Source organism: Psammomys obesus, unplaced genomic scaffold, assembly GCF_907164565.1.
Source record: "Psammomys obesus unplaced genomic scaffold, mPsaObe1.curated_primary_1811, whole genome shotgun sequence".
Lineage (NCBI taxonomy): Eukaryota > Metazoa > Chordata > Mammalia > Rodentia > Muridae > Psammomys > Psammomys obesus.
The window spans coordinates 28,068,884-28,089,703 of NW_026596046.1; the positions used below are offsets into that span (position 1 = coordinate 28,068,884).

Here is a 20,820-nt window from a genome sequence, read left to right on the forward strand (position 1 = left end):
ATCTATCTATCTATCTATCTATCTATCTATCTATCTATCTATCTATCTTCTAAAACTTTCCCCAAAAGAGGCCCAATTTTTATGAAGTAGAAAGTCCTATAAATGAACAATTATGAATGGTTGGGTAACTGTTGTAATTAGAATTATGCACTAGGTATTATGGGAGAACCAGCTAGGAGATGCTAAGTTATGCATGTGGGATGAAAGGTGGCAGTTTCTTCTGGGAGGGAGAGATTGGTGACTGAGTTGGAACAATAATCCAGGGACTGAAAGGGCTGAAGAGAAAGCATGAGTGAGAATTACCATGATTCCTTGGGATTATTGGGCCATGAAGTATGAGTTAGAAGCAAGGCTGGAGAGGTTGAGAGGTTGAAAAGTTCTGGGCTTGACTTTGGTATGGAAAGCCAGCATAGGGTTCTTTTAGTGGAAGAATGGACTGCCTGGCAGGTGTTTTGATAGCAACCTGTGAAAAATGAGTTTGAGCTGGGTAAGAACAGAGACTGAACAACAACCAGCTGCAGCTCCCCACAGTGAGGTGTGATGGAGCCTGGCATGGGCTGTGGCCACAAGGGAGTGAAAGAGTGGACCAGTTTGGTAAATATTCAGCTAGTATTAGGAATTAGTGAACAGAGTCAAAATTCAATTTTCAGGCTTTGGCCTTGTATTTCTCCCCTCCCCTTTTAAAATTAACTAACATTTCTCTGAGCCTTTGCCTTCAACAAACCCCATATGAAATGTAGGTCTGTTGGGAGATAGTGTTTTATGGAGATGGTGACATGTGATTTCTTTAAAGACGGTTGGCATCATAGCACTTATATGTTGTTTGTTTTAAAACTTGTATTTACCTGACTCCAGGAATACTCTGTTGGGAGGATCAATGGCTCCTAAACAGGTTGCTATCGGACTCACCTGGGAGTATTTTTCTCATTTATTTATTTGTATTTTTTCTATGCTGGGATTGAACCGAGGACCATGCATTTGTGAGGCAAGCCCCTCAAAATTTTAATTATAAAGAAATTCAGAGGTATAAGCCAGGAACAGAGTTCTTGTTTAGCATGTATAAGGCTCTGGGTTTAATTGAATCAGGGGGGAAAAAAGGAGAGGGAGGGAGAAAGGAAGAAAATTTCAAAATTTAAATTTGAGACAAGATCTCCTTGTATAGCCCCATACAGCCTAACTCTGGTTATGTATACCAGACTGGGGTCAAATTCCAGAAATCCTCCTGCTTCCACTTCTCCAGTGTTTTGATTATAGATATGCAATCATACCCAGTTGGGGGATGCGTTTACATAGTTAATTAAAAAAAAAAATCCATGTAGCTAGTAGAAGAAATCTTTGTAATAGTCTGAATTCTACTTCTGATTTTGGTAAGTTTTCCTGTCACATTTTAAAATTATAAAAAAAAAACAACAACATACTTATAAAAATGTAAAAATACAGAGTAAAACAAAAACAGAAACAAAAAACATGGTGGCTCACCCCTGTAAATCCAATACTCTGGGAGGCAGAGGCAGGAAGATCTCTACAAAGGGAGTCCAGGAGAGCCAAGGCTATAGAGAAACCCTGTTTTGAAAAAGAAAACAACAATAAATTGAAAGCCCTGTCTTTTGGAGTGTTGGGCAGGGGTTAGAGTCTTATAATGTAGACCAGGCTAGCCTTGAACTTATGGAGCTCTGCCTTCCTCATCTTTGTATTAGGGTCTGGAATTTGCTGAAGCAAAAACCTAAGCGCAAGTAGTATGTAAAAGCAAAGAGTGTTTATTTCTGCCAGAGTCCAGCATGCTGGGGTCACTTTACAACATAGTCGTGAACTGAGGGGAGCTTGAATGTGACCTATTTTCCCAAGCTTCTTGTTGGAGAAGCTGGTATTTATAAAGTCAGAGCCAAGGGATTGATATTTATGGAGGAGCCAAGCCTTGGAGAAGGACTGAACTTGCTCAAGATCCTTCAACTAGTAAGAGGGACAGAGCCACAACTCAAGCCCTACTTCATCTGAGTCTACTCCTAGGTCCCCTCTCCTGATAACCGTGGCCCATACAAGTCTCAGATATCCTAAAGTGCTATTCTTCCCACTCTGATGCTTGAACAAGATAATAGTTTTAAGATTTGGTGTGAGGCTGTAGAGATGGCTCTGTAGTTAAGAGCGCTGGCTGTCTTCCAGAGGACTAGGGTTCAATTCTCAGCGCCCATGTGGCAGCTTACAACTGTCTGTAAGTCCAAGACCTGACACCCTCACATAGACATACATGCAGGCACATAAGATAAAAACAATTTATACGAAAAAATTTTGATTTGATCAAGAGCTAAAGGTGTGCAGTTTATATAACCCCGTCTTAAAAAGTCTAAGAGAAGGAGAGGCCACAAGGACTCTTTGGGGGAGATGACTCTCCATTGCCCTGAAATCAGGACTATTCCAGAACAGGCATGGGTAAGCTAGAGAATGACTGACGTGACAAGGCAGAGTGGCCTTGTGCTGCCATGTGACAAGTAGGTCAGTATGAAAAGAGCTCCTAGGAAACGCTGTTTCCTACAACCTGTGGCCACTTGCAACCTAAGGTAGCAAAGAAAAAAAAATCCAAACTATCGTGTGCTTTCATTTCCATCTTAGTCTTGTTGAATGTAAACTGGCATCAAAATATTTTTCTTAAGCACAGGAGAATTAATTCCCTAGTTTTTCTTCTGACATTAAAGTGTGTGTGTGTGTGTGTGTGTGTGTGTGTGTGTCTGTTTTTTTCCTGTGTCTGTCATCTCTCGGCCATGCTGTGAACATAAAGAAGGCAACAACTACTGAGGGTCTCCCCGTTAGTTGAACTGCTGACATAGTGCAAACATCAATGGCAGTTGAAAGCAAATTCACTCATAGAAGTTTGTAATGAAGAACACAGCTTGCATATGGAGATGCAGGAAGGGGATGTGTGTTTTTGTTGGCTCACTCAGCATTACTGAAGATTCCTGCGGCTTTGTTGTGGTTATCTTCAAGAGCCTGGGCTTGGGATCTTTCCCAAGAACCTGCTGTGTGTATTAGGATAGATGCTGGGGCTGCAAGAGGATGTGCTGGGGGACCAGGGTCAGAACAGACAGACCTGGCTCTTCTGTATACCAGTTTAGTTTAGTTTTTTTTTTTTTTTTTTTTAATAACTGGGGGGACATTACTGACTTTTAAGTTTTACCATAAGTTTTGCAATTTGTGGCTATGTTCCTTCTTTCCTCTCTCATTAAATCTCCTCTGATGCAGAAAATTCTTAGAACCAAATAAATGTGCTCCAATATTTTTCAACCAGGAATAAGTCAACTCCTGGTAGTTCCTAAGAACTTTTCTAATTTTATCTTTTAAACTTTCCAAAGTAAATTCCTTTCTTAATTAAAAACCTGTTGATATGATAGCCCAGGCCACACCAGCTCTGATTTTTTTTTTTTATGTCTCACTTCTGTTATAAACTTCAAAGTTGCCCTTAGCTTCACGATGTCCTCACTCTGATAATCTCCCACACTTGCACTAGAACTGTTCTTGTTTCTGTGACTCAATAGTCTTCATGCCCAATTGAAGGCCACTTCTTTTGGGTATGTTTGTATATATGCATGTACGTGTTTACTGCTCAGTATATTTTGTGCCCTGTTTCTGGGTGCATATGTGTGTATAGATATGTAGAGGTCTGAGGTCAGCACCAGTGGCTTCTCAATCACGTCTTCTTATTTTTACTGATTTATATGTATATGTGTTTGCCTGTATGCTGTTCTGTGCACCACAGGTGGCATAGTCAATTGTGAACCACCATGTGGGCATTAGGAATCAAAGCAGGTCGTCTGCAAGAGCAGACATGCTCCTAATTGCTGAGTCATCTCTTCAGACCCTCTTCCTTAGTGTGTGAGAGAGCTTCTTACTGGCCTAGAGCTCACCAAGTCTGCTGGTTCAGCCTCTGCCTCTTTCTGCTTCTCCAGCACTGGAATTGTAAGTGTGTATTGCCATGCCTGTCTTATTTATGCACGTTCTGAGAATCAGACTCAGGCCTTGGTGTTTCCTGGTGAGCATTTCACTGACTGAGTTGCCTCCCCAGCACAGCTTTTGACAGAACTCAGTCACTGTGGTTTTTGCCACTCTACTTTCCTGGGCCTCATTCTGCTCCTCTGAGGATCTCCAAGTGTGCATCCTGAGATCCTTACCTCCACTCCCTTCTGAACCTATCCCCCCCTTTATTCATCCTCATTTTCACAGTTATCCTCTTCTAATTCACTTTATATAACAAACAACAACTCTTTGCTAATGGCCTTCTGCCTCAAAGTCTATCTGGAACTTGAGACTTTTAGGTTCCTGGTGGAAACAGAGAAAACTCACTTATAGTGAGATGTATTGAGTTATATTGACCGATCATATTTTGACACAAGAGGTGGAATAAGGAAGTAAACATGGGTGACAGGGCCTTTCAAGGTCACCCGGTTTCAGGTCCTTTAGACTCAGCTCTTTGCAGTCAAGTCCTCTCTTGGACTTTGGCCCCATGTTTTAGAATGATAAGTGAACAAAGGAGGGGACAAGCTTTAAGTCAAGACAGGTAACACATTTACAGCTGTGTGCCTTAGTTTAGATAATGGATAATGGCAATTTCCCCCTTTACATCCTTTAGTGGTTAACAGACAAACATGAAATACCTGAAGAAGCAGGATAGCAGTTGGGTTCCTGGGCCTGGGAATGTGAATTCGTCTTTGACCCTGCCAGCAAGATGGAACTTGGTGCTGAAATGGCTAGGCCCGCAAAACTGTCTCCTAACAGAGACTCTAGAGACTCTTAGGCTTGCCTCCACTTCAGACTTGCTGTAAGCAGCTGTACTTGCTTCACTCCACACCCTCAAGGCAGAATATCTGGACCTTACTTTTCAAACCTTTCTTCCCTGTCTTCATCCAGTCTTCCAGCAACTCTTGTCTTCAGAATCCCTGCTTTATCCCCTTGTCTCATCCAGGGCTTTTAATCTTTCAGGTAGGCTTTCTTATTGTTTTGTATTTGTACACATAGCACAGCACCTTTCCTTGTAGGGGTTTTAAAATGTTAATCTAGGGCTGGAGAGGTGGCTCAGCAGGTAAGAGCACTTGCTGCTCTGGCAGAGGCCTGGAATTCAGTTCTCAGCACCCACACTGAGTGGCTCACAACTCCCTGTGACTCCAGCTCCAGGGAATTGGATGCCCTCTTCTGTCCTCTGCAGGCAGTGGCAAACACACGTGCCTGCATACACTTCGGCACATATACATCCAAATAAGAAATTTAAATGTTAATCAGTGTATGTCACTTCTGTTTTTAAAAAACTGTTTACGAGTGCTGGCCTGTATGATTGTGGACCATGAGTGTGTCTGATGCCTGTAGAGGCCAGATGAGGGCATTGGATCTCCTGGAACTGGAGTTACAAACATTTGGGAGCTGTCACATAGGTGCTGTGAACTGAACCTGGGTCCCCTGCAAGAGCAGCAAGTGTTCTTAATTGCTGAGCCATTTCTCCAGCCCCACCCCCATGTCATTTTTCCCTTCCTTCTTTCTTTTCTTCCTGCCTTCTTTCCTCCCTCCCTTCCTTCCTTTCTCTCTTTTTTCCTTTTTCCTTCCTTCCCTCCTTCCTTTCTTCCTTTTTAAAATTTTTCTTCTGCAAGATAGGGTTTTTCTCTGTAGCACTGGTTTTGTCCTTGGACTTGCTTTGTAGAGGAGGCTGGTCTTGAACTCAGAAATCTTCCTTGCGCTGCCTGCCAAGCCCTAGGGTTAAAGGTGTATGCCACCACCGCCTGGCATGTGTCATCTTTCTTAACCATTGCTTTAGATGGCTTCCCATTGCACTCAGGGTGAAACCCAAGTCCTTACCCATCCTTCTAAGATACACATAACATGATTTGTCTCACAAGAGTCTCTCAGCTTCTTTTCCTCAGCCCTAGTGTCTTGTCTCTTTTTTTTTTCAACATGCCAAATTGACTCTCACTATAGAGCCTTTGCAGTAGCTAATTTTCCAATCTTGGTGTGTTTTTCTCTTCTTATTAAAAATCTCATCTTAAGGTAGCCATTTCAGAGAGACCTCTATCAACTCATATGAGTTCCTTTATCCTATTTTGATATAATTTTTAAATGAGGACCTGCCACTCTCTGTTATTTCCTTGTTCATTTATGCTCATACTTATTTCCCCATGTGGTTCTTGTTTCGCTCTTGTGCTTCTTGGGAGCATGGTGCATGCTTGTTCATTGCTACACCACCCTCTGCTTTTGAGTCTGCGACTGAACTGAATGTTTTAGGTGTTCAGTGCAAATGTATGGAATGACTGTTCTTATCATTTGCAAAATGGAGAGACCAATGCTTAGGTCATAGAGTTGTAGATGGCTTATTTTGTTCAGTTTGATAGTACAGAAGAATTAAATATCTGGACTTACATATTTAATTAATTAATTAAATATCTGTCTTACATATTTACAACAACAAATAGAAGGGATGGAGAGATGGCTTATCAGCTACAGGAACTGTCTGCTTTCCTAGAGGACTCAGGTTCGATTCCCACCTACATTGTGGCTCACAACTGTTGGTAACTTCTTCTAGGAGATCCAACACGTTTTCTGGTTTCTGTGGGGACCAAGCATGGTACACAGAAAAAACACATAATAAAAAAGGATAACCACACTACAATCCACAGACCCAAAGGAGCCAAGCAACAAGGGGCACCCTAGGGAGGATGCTCAATTCTGATTCAGAAGGGCAACTAGAATAGACATCAGAAGCGGTGGAAGAGCAGGAACAGGATGGGAGCCTACCATAATATCCTCTGAATGACTTCACCCAGCAGGGGATAAAAGCAGATGGCTGAGACTCACAGCTAAACTTTGGGCAGAGCGCAGGAAGTCTTGTGGAAGAATAGGGGGATAGAAGGATGCGGAAGAAACAGGAGCTCCAGAAGAAGAGCCAACAAATCTGGGCCCAGAGGTCCCTGCAGAGACTGATACACCAACCAAGGACCATGAATGGAGAAGACCTAGGCCCCCTGCTCAGATGTAGCTGATAGGCAGCTCAGTCTCCATGTGGGTCCTCTAGTAAGGGGAGTAAGGGCTGTTTCTGACATGCACTCTGTTGCCTGCTCTTTGATAGCTCCCCCTGACCCCCACCCCATGGAGTGGCTTTGCAAGGCCACGGAGGAAGAGGATGCAGACAGTCCTGATGAGACTTGATAGACAAGAGTCAGATAGTAGGGGGGGAGGTCTCCCCCATTCTGAGGGGTAGGAGAGGGAGGGGGGTGAAGAAGATGGAGGGAGGATGGGACCAGGATGAGACGAGGGAGGGGGCTACGATTGGGATGTAAAATGAGTAAATTGAAAAAAAATATCCGAGTAATTGGCTTGTTGATTTTCCACAATGTTTAGTTCTCTATCTTCCGGGCTGGGTCCTCTGGAATATTTCAAGTAACTTGTATTTTGGGCAAGGTGAGACTTTTTTCTAGTTATGATTATTTTTTTTATCTTGAAGAAAAGTATATGTTTGTTGTTGTTGTTAAAGAAAGTGTGTGTTGTTGCCATTTTTTTGTTTTGTTTTGTTTTATTTTTCCGAACAAAGGTTGTTCCCTAAGTGGTCAGCAGCAGCTGGTTTAGAACCAGTTTCATGTCACTTCTGTTCCCTCTCCCCTAGTACAGAGACTGTATCATAACAAGGAGTGGCTTTCTCCTGGCAAACTCATGTGTTCTTCTCTTTGGTTCCTCTCTTTGATTATTAGCTTCTGCCAGTTAACTCTCTTTGGATCAAGGTGTTTGGAGGTTTGGAATTCTTATCCTGCTGTTTGCTTGCTCTGAACAGCATCCTGGCTTTGTGAATACTGATCAGTTTTTCTTTTCTACTTACTGAATAAATATTTTCATAGAGTCCCTTGGAGTGCCAGGTTATGAAGCTACGAGGGTCTCTATCCTATGGCATGTTCTGAGCAGGTGATAAACTGAGAATCATAACAAAATGTTCCTCTAGAGCAGTGGTTCTCAACCTTCCTAATGCTGAGACACTTTAATAGAGTTCCTCACGTTCTGGTGACTCCAACCAGAAAATTATTTTCATTACTACTTCATAACTGCTCTCTTGTTACTGTTATGAATTGTAATGTAAATATCTGATAAGGTGTGCAACTCCTGTGAGGGGGTTGTTCAACCCCCAAAGGGGTCACACAACCCACAGGTTGAGATCCACCGCTCTGGAACATCGAGGAAGCTCAAAGGAGGGAGTGGCTAACTCACTGGAGGAGGGGACTTCAGAGATCTTTCTTAGCAGCCAACAAACAGAAGATGCCTCTGCCATTAAATATGTGGCACAGTGAGCCCGCCTTGGCCTACCCTCTAACAGCTTACTGTAGTTTGTGATCCCAGTCACAGCTGTGGCATCAATTCTTGAAGAAACAGAACCAGAGAGCTGTGCAGGGGCTGGGCCCTTTGTACCCTGCTAGGAAACTGGCATATGCCAGGACACCTGGCAGTAATAATAATAGCACTGCTCCACACATTTCCTGAGCATTTCTTGAATTCCAGGCTCCTTGGTAGGCACAGTTACAAGTATCATTACAATTCTAACTTGCAAATAAAAGAACACAGCGACCAGGGTGGGGAGATGGCTCGGTGATTAAAGTTCTGTGCAGAAGGACCTGAGTTTGGATCTCCAGCTGAAAAAGCTGAGCATGGTGATATGCTTCTGTTGTTCTAGCCTTGGCATAGAGCTGGGGGCAGACAGGCACATCTTGGGGACATGGTGGCCAGCTAGCCTAGAGAAACACCAAGCTTCAGTTTTAGTGAGAGTCTTTGTCTCAAAAATAAGGTAGGAAGGGGCTGGAGAGATGGCTCAGTGGGCCCGGGTTCAATTCCCATCATCCACATGGCAGCTGACAACTGTCTGTAATTCCATTTCCAGGGCACCTGACACCCTCACATAGGTAGACATGTAGGAAAACACCTATGCACATGAAATAAAAATAAATAAAAAAAATAAGGTGGGAGATGGTAGAGGAGGATATCTGAACTCTCCTGACCTCAACACATGCACACATAGGTGAATGCATATTCATACATGCATAAACCCAAAAGTGCCCCTGTGTGTGTGTGCGCACACACACACACACACACACACACACACACACACACACACACGCACACACGCACACACACACACACACACACACACACACACATGCATGAGAGAGAGAGGGTGGTGGTGGTGGTGGGGAGAATGGACACCAAGAGGACAGGAAATTTGCCCAAGGCCACCAGCTCATGACAGAGATGGGCTCCTGACTCAAGCGGTTTGAATTTAATCTCCCCTCTCTCTCCTCTCAATCAGGGCACTGCATTTCCTCCTACAGATGACTTTGTGAAGACATCACAGAGCCCTGAGGGAGATTTGCAAGTCGCAATGACAGGATCAGATTAGTTCATTAGCAGGTTGCGGTGGAGTCACCTTGCATCTTGTACAGGGGCCTGACTTCTAAATGCAACATCACAGCAACAAATGCCAAGTCTGCTTCTCCTTGACCGTAAGGGACATTGTTGGTGACATGCAACGTCTCAGTCAGTCCAGCAAAACAGCTTTCCTCCATAGGAACAAAGGGCAGTGTCCCAGGCGGAAGGCACACCGTAGATGAACAGTCCTTTCTGTCGTGGGCTTCCATTGTTCGGAAGCACAAAAGGTTTACACTTCTGCAGAAATGGATCCCCTCTGTGGCAAACTGCACTCACAGTGCTGTCAGTGGTCAGGCCACATTCATTTCTTGTCGGCAGAAACCTTTGCATTGCAAGCTACACATCGTGTGTGTGTGTGTGTGTGTGTGTGTGTGTGTGTGTGTGTGTGTGTGCACGCATGGGTGTGTCCTCCTGCTTTTCTCTGTAGAAGAGTTCTGAGTGGCAAGGATGCAAGTTGCAGGGTAGGGCTATGTGTCATCTGTGGTGCAGGCCGAGGGCTGCAGAGCACAGCATGGACAGCGTGCAGAGGCAGGGTGGGGAGGCAGGGGGAGAAGCCCGCAGCTGCTGCCTGCGGAGGAGTTTGGCCTCAGTGAAGGTCAGAGCAGGGGAATAGCAGAAAAAGGACATGAGCCATGTACAGGAGGTTAAATATTCTGGACAAACAACTAATTGGATCTGTTCCCTTCGAGCCTTTTCAGACCTGAACATTTACCATGGCAATGTTTCTGCTTTCAGAGTCTTGTAGAATTCCTTCTGCTCTCCAGCTGCTTCAGCTTCGTAATGGAGCTTCCTTGATCCCTGCGTGTGGATATTAGTATCAGCTGCAGTGTTAGAAACATTGATCAATCTGTTTCGTCACGATGGCGTGCTTATTGTTCTTTGCTTAAAAGCAAACATTATATGATGTCTCTGTAGACCTTAAAATCACCAGGGTGTTTTCATTTAGGACTTGGGTTACATTTCCTATTTAAAAAAAAAAGAAAAAGAAATAATTTTGTATAACAACTTTAAAAATGTTTGACATCATTTTGTTTTGTTTTTATAGTTGTAAAGATTTATTTTATTTTTATTTACTGCTTCTGTGTGTGTATCTATGAGTGTACACTGTATGTGTGCCAGCGCCCTTGCAGGCAAGGGGAGGGTGTCAGATCTTTTGGAGCTTGAGTAGCAGGCAGTTGTCAGGTACCTGATGTGGGTGCTGGGAACCAAGGCAAGTCCCAGTCAAGTCCTCTACAACAACAGTATGAGCTGATTTTTTGTTTTGTTTTGGTTTTGGTTTTTGAGACAGGCTTTCTTTGTGCAGCCTTGGCTGTCCTGGAATTAGTTCTGTACAGCAGGCTGGCCTTGAACTCATGGAGCTCAACCTGCCTCTGCCTCCCAAGTACTGGGATTGAAGGTATGTGCCACCAAAGAGGAAAAAAAGATGGAGGCACATGTCATTTGCTGATACTGATTGTGCTCCTATTGTCAATTTATTTTCCTGTTACTTAACATTAGAAACACATGTATTTGGTGTTAAAAAAAGATGAGCTTTAAAACATAACATGCCTGGAATCCCATAATTCTGACATAGCGTGTTTAACTTTCAGAATGCCCTTGCTTGATACTAACTGTAATGCTAACAGTGTGGCTCTGTGTGTTTACTTTCTGTTATGCACATTACTTCATATTTCTACATAGTTTTCATAATTGGCATCTTTTAAAATCTTTTTTATTTTTTTAATATTAGTTACAGTTTATTAACTTTGTATTCCAGCTGTATCTCGCTCCCTCATTCCCTCCCAATCCCACCTTCCTGCCCCTTTCCAAGTCCACTGCTAGGGGAGGATCTCCTCCCCTTCCATCTGACCCTGGTTTATCAGGTATCTTCAGGACTGGCTGCAAAGTCCTCCTCTGTGGCTTAGCAGGGCTGCTCCTCCCTGGGGGGGGGAGGAGGGGGTCAAAGAGCATGCCACATAATTGGCATTTCTAATAGCCACCCTGCATTACATGGTGTGTGTTCTAAATGAACTAGCCCTCCTTGGACATTTGTGTTCTAGTTATGTACTCTGTTAGCCCCGAGGTAGTGAACATTTTTCTTTTGTTGTTCAGTTATCATTCTCCTTTTTTCCCCCTAGAGTGAATTCCCAGCCGTGGACTCCCTGCGTGAAAGGTGAGCTTGCTGTGGCTTGGTTGGATCATGCTCTAGAGAGCCATGTGGATGTGAATGGCCGCCAGCATTGGACTTCTGTACCCACTGTGTTTCTTTCACCACTGAGCCCCATGAGAGTTTACTAATGTCCATCTTTTCTAAATTAGCCCTGTTTAGTCAATGAGTCATCTTTTGAAGAAAACAAATGTATAACTATATAAATGTGTGTGTGTACACACACATATGTATAACCAAGAAAATGAGTTATTCCTAATCTTACTGTTATCAAGGGAATTAGGGTTTCCTTCTGGAGTCTTAATGTTGTTAATAAAACAGTTTAGAAACAGAAAACAAACTCAAGAACAGTTTTATTAGAGTTTGAGAGGAGAAAACCCCAACAAGGTAGGCAGCTGCCAGGAGGAGGAAGATGGAGAAGAGGAAGAGAGAAATTTGTGTCTAGGTGTGAAAATGCCAGTTGTTTAGCAATGGAGGCTGGTAAGCACCTACACGACAAATGGAGAAGGGGACTTCAGAAAAAGACCAGTGGAAGAAAAAGAGTGTTGGGGGAAGCACAAAAAGGCTTTGGCCACCATCCAAAAGAACAAGAAGTAGGAAGAACAAAAAGGGGAAGTTATACTCCTGAGTTAGAACTCAGAAAGCAGGCAGGCTCAGGCAGGGCTGCATGGGAGCCAGCTCAGAGGGAGGGTGCTCTGGGAAGGCCAAGTGCATGATCTTATCAAGAGGATAATTATTCCTCCCATTACCTTAGCTTGTCCTCAGGTGAATCAGCTTTCCTAAGGAGTGCTGTCCTGGGCAGGTTATTGACAAGCCTAGCTGGTGAATAAGGTTGGAGATGATAGTATGTAATATTTTCATGTCTGGAGCAGATCAGAATGCCATGTTTCTACCAACGGCCAGAGGTAGAACTTACCTTCTGTTCTTTTGACAAGGACTAAGCAGCCTTCCCTTAATGGATCTCACCAAAGCCTTGAAACCTTTACATTTTCATATCATAATTTAAATCTTAAGGGCGGGGGGAGTTGTGATATTTCCCTTTGTAGAGTTATCAGGGAAGTAGGAAATAGGACCAAAACCTACAATGAAGGAGAATTCTATCTTCAATGGTCTCCAAGCCTGATAACTAAGTCTACTTAGTTATCCAACACACCTCCTTGAGGCAAAGATTTAAAAAATGTGTTTTTTCCCCAGGTATATATTTCATAATATGTTAGTTAGTTAGTGACTTGTCTTGTTGCTGTGACATACATCTGACAGAAATAAAGATGAGGAAGGGTTTATTTTGGCTCATGGTTCAAAGGTACAGTCCGTCATATGGGGGAAGTTATGGCAGCAGGAGCTTGAGAAAGTCACACGTAGCATTTGCAGCCATGAGGCACAGCCACGATGCCGGTGCTCAGCTTTCAGTAATCTAGATGCTCCCTGACAGACATGCGCAGAGGCTTTCTTCTAGGTCCTGTCGGTATTAAGCATCATGTGTGTTACATCATTTGGCTCTCTGGAAGTGTATCAATTTGCTTGTATAACGTAGGCTAGATAGTTCACTCTCCTCCGCATCTTGAGGGCCTAGTCTTAGTGATACTGGAATGAACTTTCTCATCAGTATATCCTTGTGCATATCTTGGAATCATTCCTTGGAACATTCCTAGAAGCAGAAGTGCAGGGTCAGGGGATGGACCTTGTAAGGCGTTTGATGATTATGGAAAATGTGGTATGGAGGAGAGCTGTGCTCTTTGTACCTCATTTGATGTTTGCATGTCATCCTTGTATTCTCTAGGTTAATTGCCAATGGCTAATTATTTATCTATTTATCTTAAAAGAGGTTTGGACTTCTGCCTCTGCTCCCTAGACATTTCTTTCCTGGGGTAAAATTCCAAGAACTTATTCATTTATTTATATTCAGGATTTTCTTCAGATTCCATCTCTTGGTGGTTTTTTAAGCATCTGTATCTTTCACACAGACCTTTTGCTGTGTCCTGCAGCATCTTTCCTGCAGCTGTGTCCTGAGCTTCTTGATTAGCTGGCCATCTTGAAGCCTAGAACTCCTGGAGAGATACTGCCAGCTTTAGCTTTTTTCTTTAGTGACGTTCATTAAATTCTAGTCTGAGAAATTCAGAGTTTAAGGAAAATTGATGATTACATACGGGTAACACTTACAGTGTGTTGGATGACAGTGCTTTGTCCGTACAGAGGGCTTGGGGAATCTGGAGAGGGGAGACATTGCATGTGCACACTTTGGCGTTTCATCGGGGAAGATAAGGAATTCTTCAGCAGGAGGAAGGCTGTGTCAAGAAGGAGAGGACACATGCAAGGATGCATGCCCAAAGGGCAGTGGCGGTGTGGAGAAAAGGGATAAATCTGTACAATGACATCCTGAGTTCTGTGGGGACTGGAGAGATGTATGTGGGACAGACTTTAAGAGTCTTATATAGTCACTTAAGGAATTTCAACTCAAGGAGGCTCTTGGAGGGAAAATACTTGGTGGACAGGTAATAGGGAATCGGGCTAGAAGTCTCTTGTAGACTGCTGCATGAGAGCTGTTGAAGGCTTGAGCCACACAGTGTAGGGGGACAAGGGTGGAGCAGAAGGCATGTTCAAGATACATTTTTGACAGAAAATCTGCAGGTGCCATATGGTTCAGGCCAGCCGTGTGTGTGTGTGTGTGTGTGTGTGTGTGTGTGTGTGTGTGTGTGCGTGTGCGTGTGCGCGTGCGTGCGTGTGTGCGTGCGTGTGTGTTGGGAGAATTTGTACCCTATCTGTTCCATAGGAATTTTCCAGGATACACAAGAAAGTACTTAGCCATCTAGAAAGTACTCTACACAAGTAAAAATTTAATTTTTTTCCTACCACACCAGGGAGATGGCTCAGTGGGTAAAAGCAGTAGTGGGGCAAGCCTTACAACCTGACTTTTTTTTTTTCCCCGGCAATCTATGTGAAGAGCCAGATGTGGTTTGCATCTGTACTTCCAGTTTGCCTGTGGCAAGCTGGGAGGAGGAGATTGGGAATTCCCTCAAGCTCTCCTGCTGGACAGCCTCACAGCTGGACAGCACACAGCAGAGACAGTGGGGAAGCTCTCGCACAAAATAATGGAAGGCAAGAACCCACTCGCAAAAGCTGTCCTCTTACCCGCATGCATGCTGTATAGCCCACGCACGCCTGTGCTCCCATCTCTCCTCGCTTTCTGCGTTTCTCTCTCGCACACCATGATAGGAGAATGTTAGCACGAGGATGCTGTGTGCAGTGATGGGATTCATAATAATACTTTATTGAAATACTTCATTTATTTCACCACATTTACCTCTTTTATCTTCTCCTGTCCCCTCCCACTAGTTCCCTTCTTCATTCCAAATGGCCCCCCTCATCCTTTCATGTCAAATATGTGTATATTATGTGTATACGTGTGTAATGCAGATCCTGCGCATGAGAGAAACCTTTCATATTTATCTGAGTCTCACCGGTTTTGCTTAACTTGCTCATCTCCAGTTCCCTTCATTTTCCTGCAAATGTCATACATTGTATTCTTTTTTATGGCTGACTAAGGCTCATGCATTGTACATGCATTGTATTTTCTCTATCTATTTTAGCTATAGAATTTTTATCCATAGTGATAGTGTTTAAGAAACCCTTCCCTAGAGTACTGTTCTACAAATGAAATGAGCCAGTGTGAAAAGCATCCAGGTGTTAGGCAAATAGTTGTTATTGGGAGATAGACTTAGAATTCCTGTGTTTTATCTCATCTGTTTGTCTCCCAGAGCATGGGGTCACTTCTTCTTTTTTTTTTTTTTTTTTTTGGGTCATTTCTTTTTTAATGCTGCTCCTGCATCCAGTAAAAAGGGAATCTGAATAGCGAAGCAGAGAAGGGTCAGCTTGGCTTTGTGCTCTTCCAGTAGGTCCCTGGTCTCTGGGATGGAGGAACACCCTGGGAATGCTTGGGCTCTGACCAATGACCCTGCGACCAGGCTGCATTGTGTGATTAACTGTATGGGGTTGGGGATGGTGGGGCAGGGTGTGGTGGTGGGGGATGGGATGAGGGTTGGTGGTGAGGTAGGAGAGTGAAGAGGTAGACACAGAGTCCCTTCCCGGGAGGAAGTCTTCTGCAGAGAAAAGATTAGACACTGGCCTCGATTTAGAGAACTCAAACCCGAGGACTGTGGGGCAAACCCCAGATTTGGTGGTGGTTGTGCTTTTGTGGATGGAGGATTACAGAGGGAACCTGCTTGCACAAATGCCAGAAATGGCAAGTTGGGTCCTGAAGGAGCTTTTTTAGGTCTGTTCAGCAAACCTGTTTTGCCAACAGAAGCTCCCGCCTTTGAGGGGATTAATGAGCAGGAGGGCTGTTTTCTCTGCTCTAGGAAACATGATGCCGGGATCTGCAGGTGCCTGCAATTCTCTGTCAAGCACCGGCCCCCAGATGGCATGATCTCTGCCTGAGTTAGTCACGTGAGGGCCAGGGGTGCTCTAAGCTGCCGGCTTCCCACCTGTTGGTGGAAAATGAAATCCCTGTGTGGTGCCCTCCAGCCTGTCACAGTACAGGTGAAGGAGCACTGAGAGACAAATCAGAGGTTTGCTTGTTTTAATGATGAGTGAGTGAAATTTTGTGGATTAAAAAAAAAAAACTTTCTTATATGTTTCATTTCAAATCTTCCTATTTCTAGGAAATAGGAGTATAAAATACAGTATGTGAAGAACATTTTTGTGTTGATTTAAACAAATATGTTGTAGTATCTTAGGCCTGCTTTAGTTTCATTTTTATTATTAGAATATATATAACCTATATATAATGTATATTATATGTGTCCTATATATTATATATAATTTTGGTATATATTTTTTCAAGACAGGGTTTCTCTGTATAGTCCTGGCTATCCTGGAACTAAAGCCTCAACCTCAGAGAGATCCATCTACTGGCCTCTGCTTTCTGAGTGCTGGGTCAAAGGCATGTTTCACCACTGCTAGCTATTATATATACATACATACATATATATATATATATATATATTTTTTTTTTTTTTAAGACAGGATCTCCATATAATCGGGGCTGGCCTAAAACTTTCTATTGAGTATGAGACATTGCTTTTGAAGTTTTGATTCTCCTGTCTTCACCTCTTCAGGTTCTGGAGTTACAGGTGCACCCACCACCCTGCCAGGTTTTACATGGCATTGGGTATCAAATCCAGGTTTTCTTTGGTGTGTAGCTAGGTAAAGTAAGTGCTCTGTCTATGAGCTGCAGCCCAGTCCCATAATCTGAGGTCTTCTTTAGAAGTCTTCTTGTCCCATTTCAAATCCATGGCATGGATCTGGACGGCCATTGTAGTTGCCCCTGCCTTGGTAGTGTTTTAGGTTTATATTATTTATATTTCTATTTGGCAGCAGCTCTGATTTAGAGTCGGGGACCATTGTAAGATCATTTAGGTACACCCCCTGGCCTGATGAGAGTCACTCCCTGGTTTCCACAACTATCTCTAGGAAGTGGAGGGAAGTGACTGGCTCCTTCTGCTTCCTCATGAAAATGCCATGGTACAGTATTCCAAGATTAATTTCTAAGCTCACAAATGTGTGAGAGCTTTGCTTTTATTAGTGTCCAAAATAATTGCTTGATCTTGGCTTTGGCTTTTGTGTAGTAGATGCTCACTTTTGAGAGATGTTGGTCCAGAAAAACCCAAAATCTTTCTTTTAGAGACTGGCTGTGCTTCAGCTTGGTTTAACAGAGGCAGCAGTCATGTACCTCATGAGCTGGAAGGAGCAGCTCCAGAGGCCAGGTGGGGTATGTATTTCCTCCTTACGGCCCAGTCACATGAAAGGATAAAGCAGGACAGATGAAGGAGGAGGGAGGCGCAGGTGTTTGTGGTATGAATGCATGTGGCATGAATGTGTTTATATTTTCATGCCTGTGTTTGCATGTGTGGAGGTAGAGAGGGATATGGGCATGACCAACCAGAGTATTCCTTTGAGACTGAGTCTCTTGCTGTTCTAGAAGCTTGGCTGGTGGCCAAGAGCTCCAGAGATCCTCCTGTGTTTCCTCACACAGAGCTGGGGTTTTAGGCACCTGTGGCAGGTCTGGCTTTTTACTTGTGCTGGTATCTGAACACAGGCCCTCAAGCTTGCACACGAACAGCCACCCTTTCTCAGCTTCTTTTGAGTTATGTGTTTGTGTATGTGCATGCATGGCATGGCATGCATGTGGAGACTAGAGGACAAGTGTAGAGTTTGTTTTCTCCTTCTACTGTGTGGGTCCTGGAGATCATCAGGCATGGTGAAAAGCCAAGCCATCTTCCTAGTTCTGCCCCACTTTTGTTGAAAGTATATTATGTATCTCCAGCTGACTGGCTTCCTAGCTGAGGGTGGTCTTGAACTTCTGATATTCCTGCTTCCACCTCTTAAGTGTTATGATTACAGGTTTTATGTGGTGCTGGGGACTACATTAGTCATGGTTCTGGAAAGGAGCAGTACTATAGGTGTGTCCAGTGCCCTTGCAAGCTAAAATAGGGTGTTGGGTCTCCCGGAACTGAAGTTATGGATGGTTGTGAGACATTTTGTGGGTGCTGGGATTTGAACTAGTGTCCTCTGGAAGAGCATCCAGTACTTTTAATCACTGAGACATCTCGCTATTCCTATCTGTCTGTCTGTGTTTGGGTGTGTGTGTGTGTGTGTGTGTGTGTGTGTGTGTGTGTGTGTGAATGTGTAAAGAAAAACAGATGAGATAGAGAGATAGATCGATAGACAGACAGACAGACAGACAGACACAAAGGGGATTTATTAGATTGGCTTACAGGATGTGGTCCAGGTAATTCAACACTATCTGAACTGGTAGGCAAAGTCTGGCAGTTGCTTAATCCACCAGCTGGGTGTCTCAGCAGTGCCAGTGTGGCACTGAGAGTCCAGAGGAGGTTCCTGGAGAGCTGTTGACCTGCGGTGATGTTGGAGTCTGAAGAAGTATGTTGATATCGATGAAAGAGTGCTGCGGCAGCAGGATAGATGACTTGCCAACGAGAGAGGGCAAGCAGACAAAAACCAAAGAGCCTTTCGTGTCCTTTTAACTTGGCTGCCACCAGAAGGCACTGTCCACGTTTAGGGTGGCTCTCCCTGCTTCCAGTAATCTGTTCAAGAAAATCCCTCACAGGAGTGCCCAACACCTTGTATTTTAGTTGATTCTGGACACAGTCAAGTTGATAACCAAGACTAGCAATGACAGGGGTTGAGCCTAGGCCTTTCTGAATGCCAGGCAAGCATTCTACCAACTGACCTATAATCTCAGCCTCCAAGCAGATATTTTAAAGGCTCATCTCTCAATGTATTAGGAAAACTGTCTTGCTTTCCTTATGTTTCTGGAGCCTGTGTAGAACAGAAGAGGATATAATTTGGAGTTGGAGGTTATAGTCTTATCTGGAGAAAGCTAATTTTCATAGCCTGTGGAGGGCCAACCACTGTTGCCAGTTTATTTTATTACATTCCAAAAATATTTTACAACATATACAGATATATATATATAACTATATCTACCATCCCCCTTTCATATACTATTGTCCATTCTTTTTGTTTGTTTGTTTGTTTGTTTTGAGCCCTGGCTATCCTGGAACTCTTTCTCTGAAGACCAGGCTGGCCTCAAATTCACAGAGATCTGTCTGCCTCTGCCTCCCAAGTGCTGGGATTAAAGGCATGTATCATCTCTGCCTAGCTAATCCTCCATTCTTCACCTTGCTATATTTAATACATTTTATAGATAGATGTGTACAGCAGGCTGTGTGGTCCATTAATATCTGGTTGCCATGCTTTAACCATTTCTGTGAAAATGGACTTTTAGTTTCTTCAGAAAACTACCATCACAAATACAGTATTTTTGTAAGGAATATCTTTCTACATGTGCCTTTGTTTATGGATATAAGCGCACAGGTGTGATAGATCTCTAAAAGTATATTTAATGAAATAACCATATGGTTCAGGGTGCTTCGGTCTTTTTTGTTTTTTCATTTATTGTTTTGTCATACAGGCATTAAAGAAAAAGTACTTCTTAAAAATAATAGATTTATTTTATTTTTATTTGTGCGTGTGTCTGCCTGTGTGTGTTTTGAGTATGTACTTGAGGGTGCAGGTCCCAAGGACACCAGAAGAGGATTCCCTGGATCTGGAGCTACAGCTGGCTGATAGCCACCTGACAAAGATGTTGGGAACCAAACTTGGCTCCTCTGGAGAACATCAACCACTGTTAACCATTGATCCATTCCTGGAGCCCCCAAAATATGCTCACTTTTGTAAAGTTTTGTTTTCACAGTTTTGGTTTTGAGTGACTGAGTCTTCCCCAGTATAAGTTCTGATACAGATATAAAATGGTTTTCAGCTTTTTAAGATTGAAACCTTGAGTCCTTCTAGAACATATTTGGAGAATGAAAAAGAATCTGAATTTCATTTCTTTCCAGAAATATCTGGGGTTTCTTTGTTTGATACGTGGTATGGTGGTATGGCTTTGTAGTCCTGGTTGGCCTAGAACTTTGTAGTCCTATGTAGGCCACCTTGGTCTCCAGAATGCTGGGACCAGAGTGTACCACCATACACAGCTAAGACCTTGGTTAAACATAGGTACCCTTTTACTCACTAGTTGTATGATTTTAAGATTAAAAAAAAAGTGTGTGTGTGTGAGTGTGTGTGTGTGTGTGTGTGTGTGTGTGTGTATGTGTGTGGGTTCGTGCATGCATGCATGTATGCATATGTGTGTGTATAGATAAGCCAGCTGTGTGTGGGTGCCTGCAGAGGCCAGAAATGGGCACTGGATCACCTGGAGCTAGAGTGAAAGGAGATCGTGTCTTCTGTGTCCAGCCGTCCCATGGCCCTACCACCCCAGCACGTGGGTTCTTGAGTATGAACGTTCGTTCCTCTGGAAGAGTAGGAAGTAATCTTAACCACGGAGCCATCTCTCAGCCCTATGGTTTTTATCAAATTATCCTCTTGGAGTTTTAATTTCCTTATCTGTATGTTGGGCAAAATACCAACAATAGGCTGTTGAAAAGATTAAATGGGATTCTATAAGGAAAAAATCTAGCCCCACTCCCAGCACAGTGCTTTAAGACCATGATCTAACTGCCCAGAAACCTGAGAAAAACAGTGATTTTGGCAAAATGAAGTTCTTCAGGGATGAGGTAGTTATCTTGCGACTCACCAGTGTGACTTAGGGTGAGTCACTCCATTATCTAACCCCTAGTTTCCTCACCTGATGGATGATACAGTCTAGATCATGAAGCTGTCAG

The 20,820-nt window shown here is 43.4% G+C and overlaps 1 protein-coding gene across 3 annotated transcripts in view; it reads left to right on the forward strand.

Moving 5' to 3' along the window:
- The window catches only part of Rab30 (RAB30, member RAS oncogene family), an 88,494-nt gene that overhangs the window by 46,108 nt on the left and 21,566 nt on the right, over positions 1 to 20,820 (forward strand). For 2 of the 3 annotated variants that reach the window (XM_055623129.1, XM_055623127.1), the window contains exon 2: positions 11,550 to 11,584. The exons of the other annotated variant lie outside the window; for it this stretch is intronic. The gene's annotated coding sequence lies outside the window, so the exon portion shown is untranslated. The remainder of the gene's footprint in view (positions 1 to 11,549; positions 11,585 to 20,820) is intronic. 3 annotated transcript variants of the gene reach the window in all.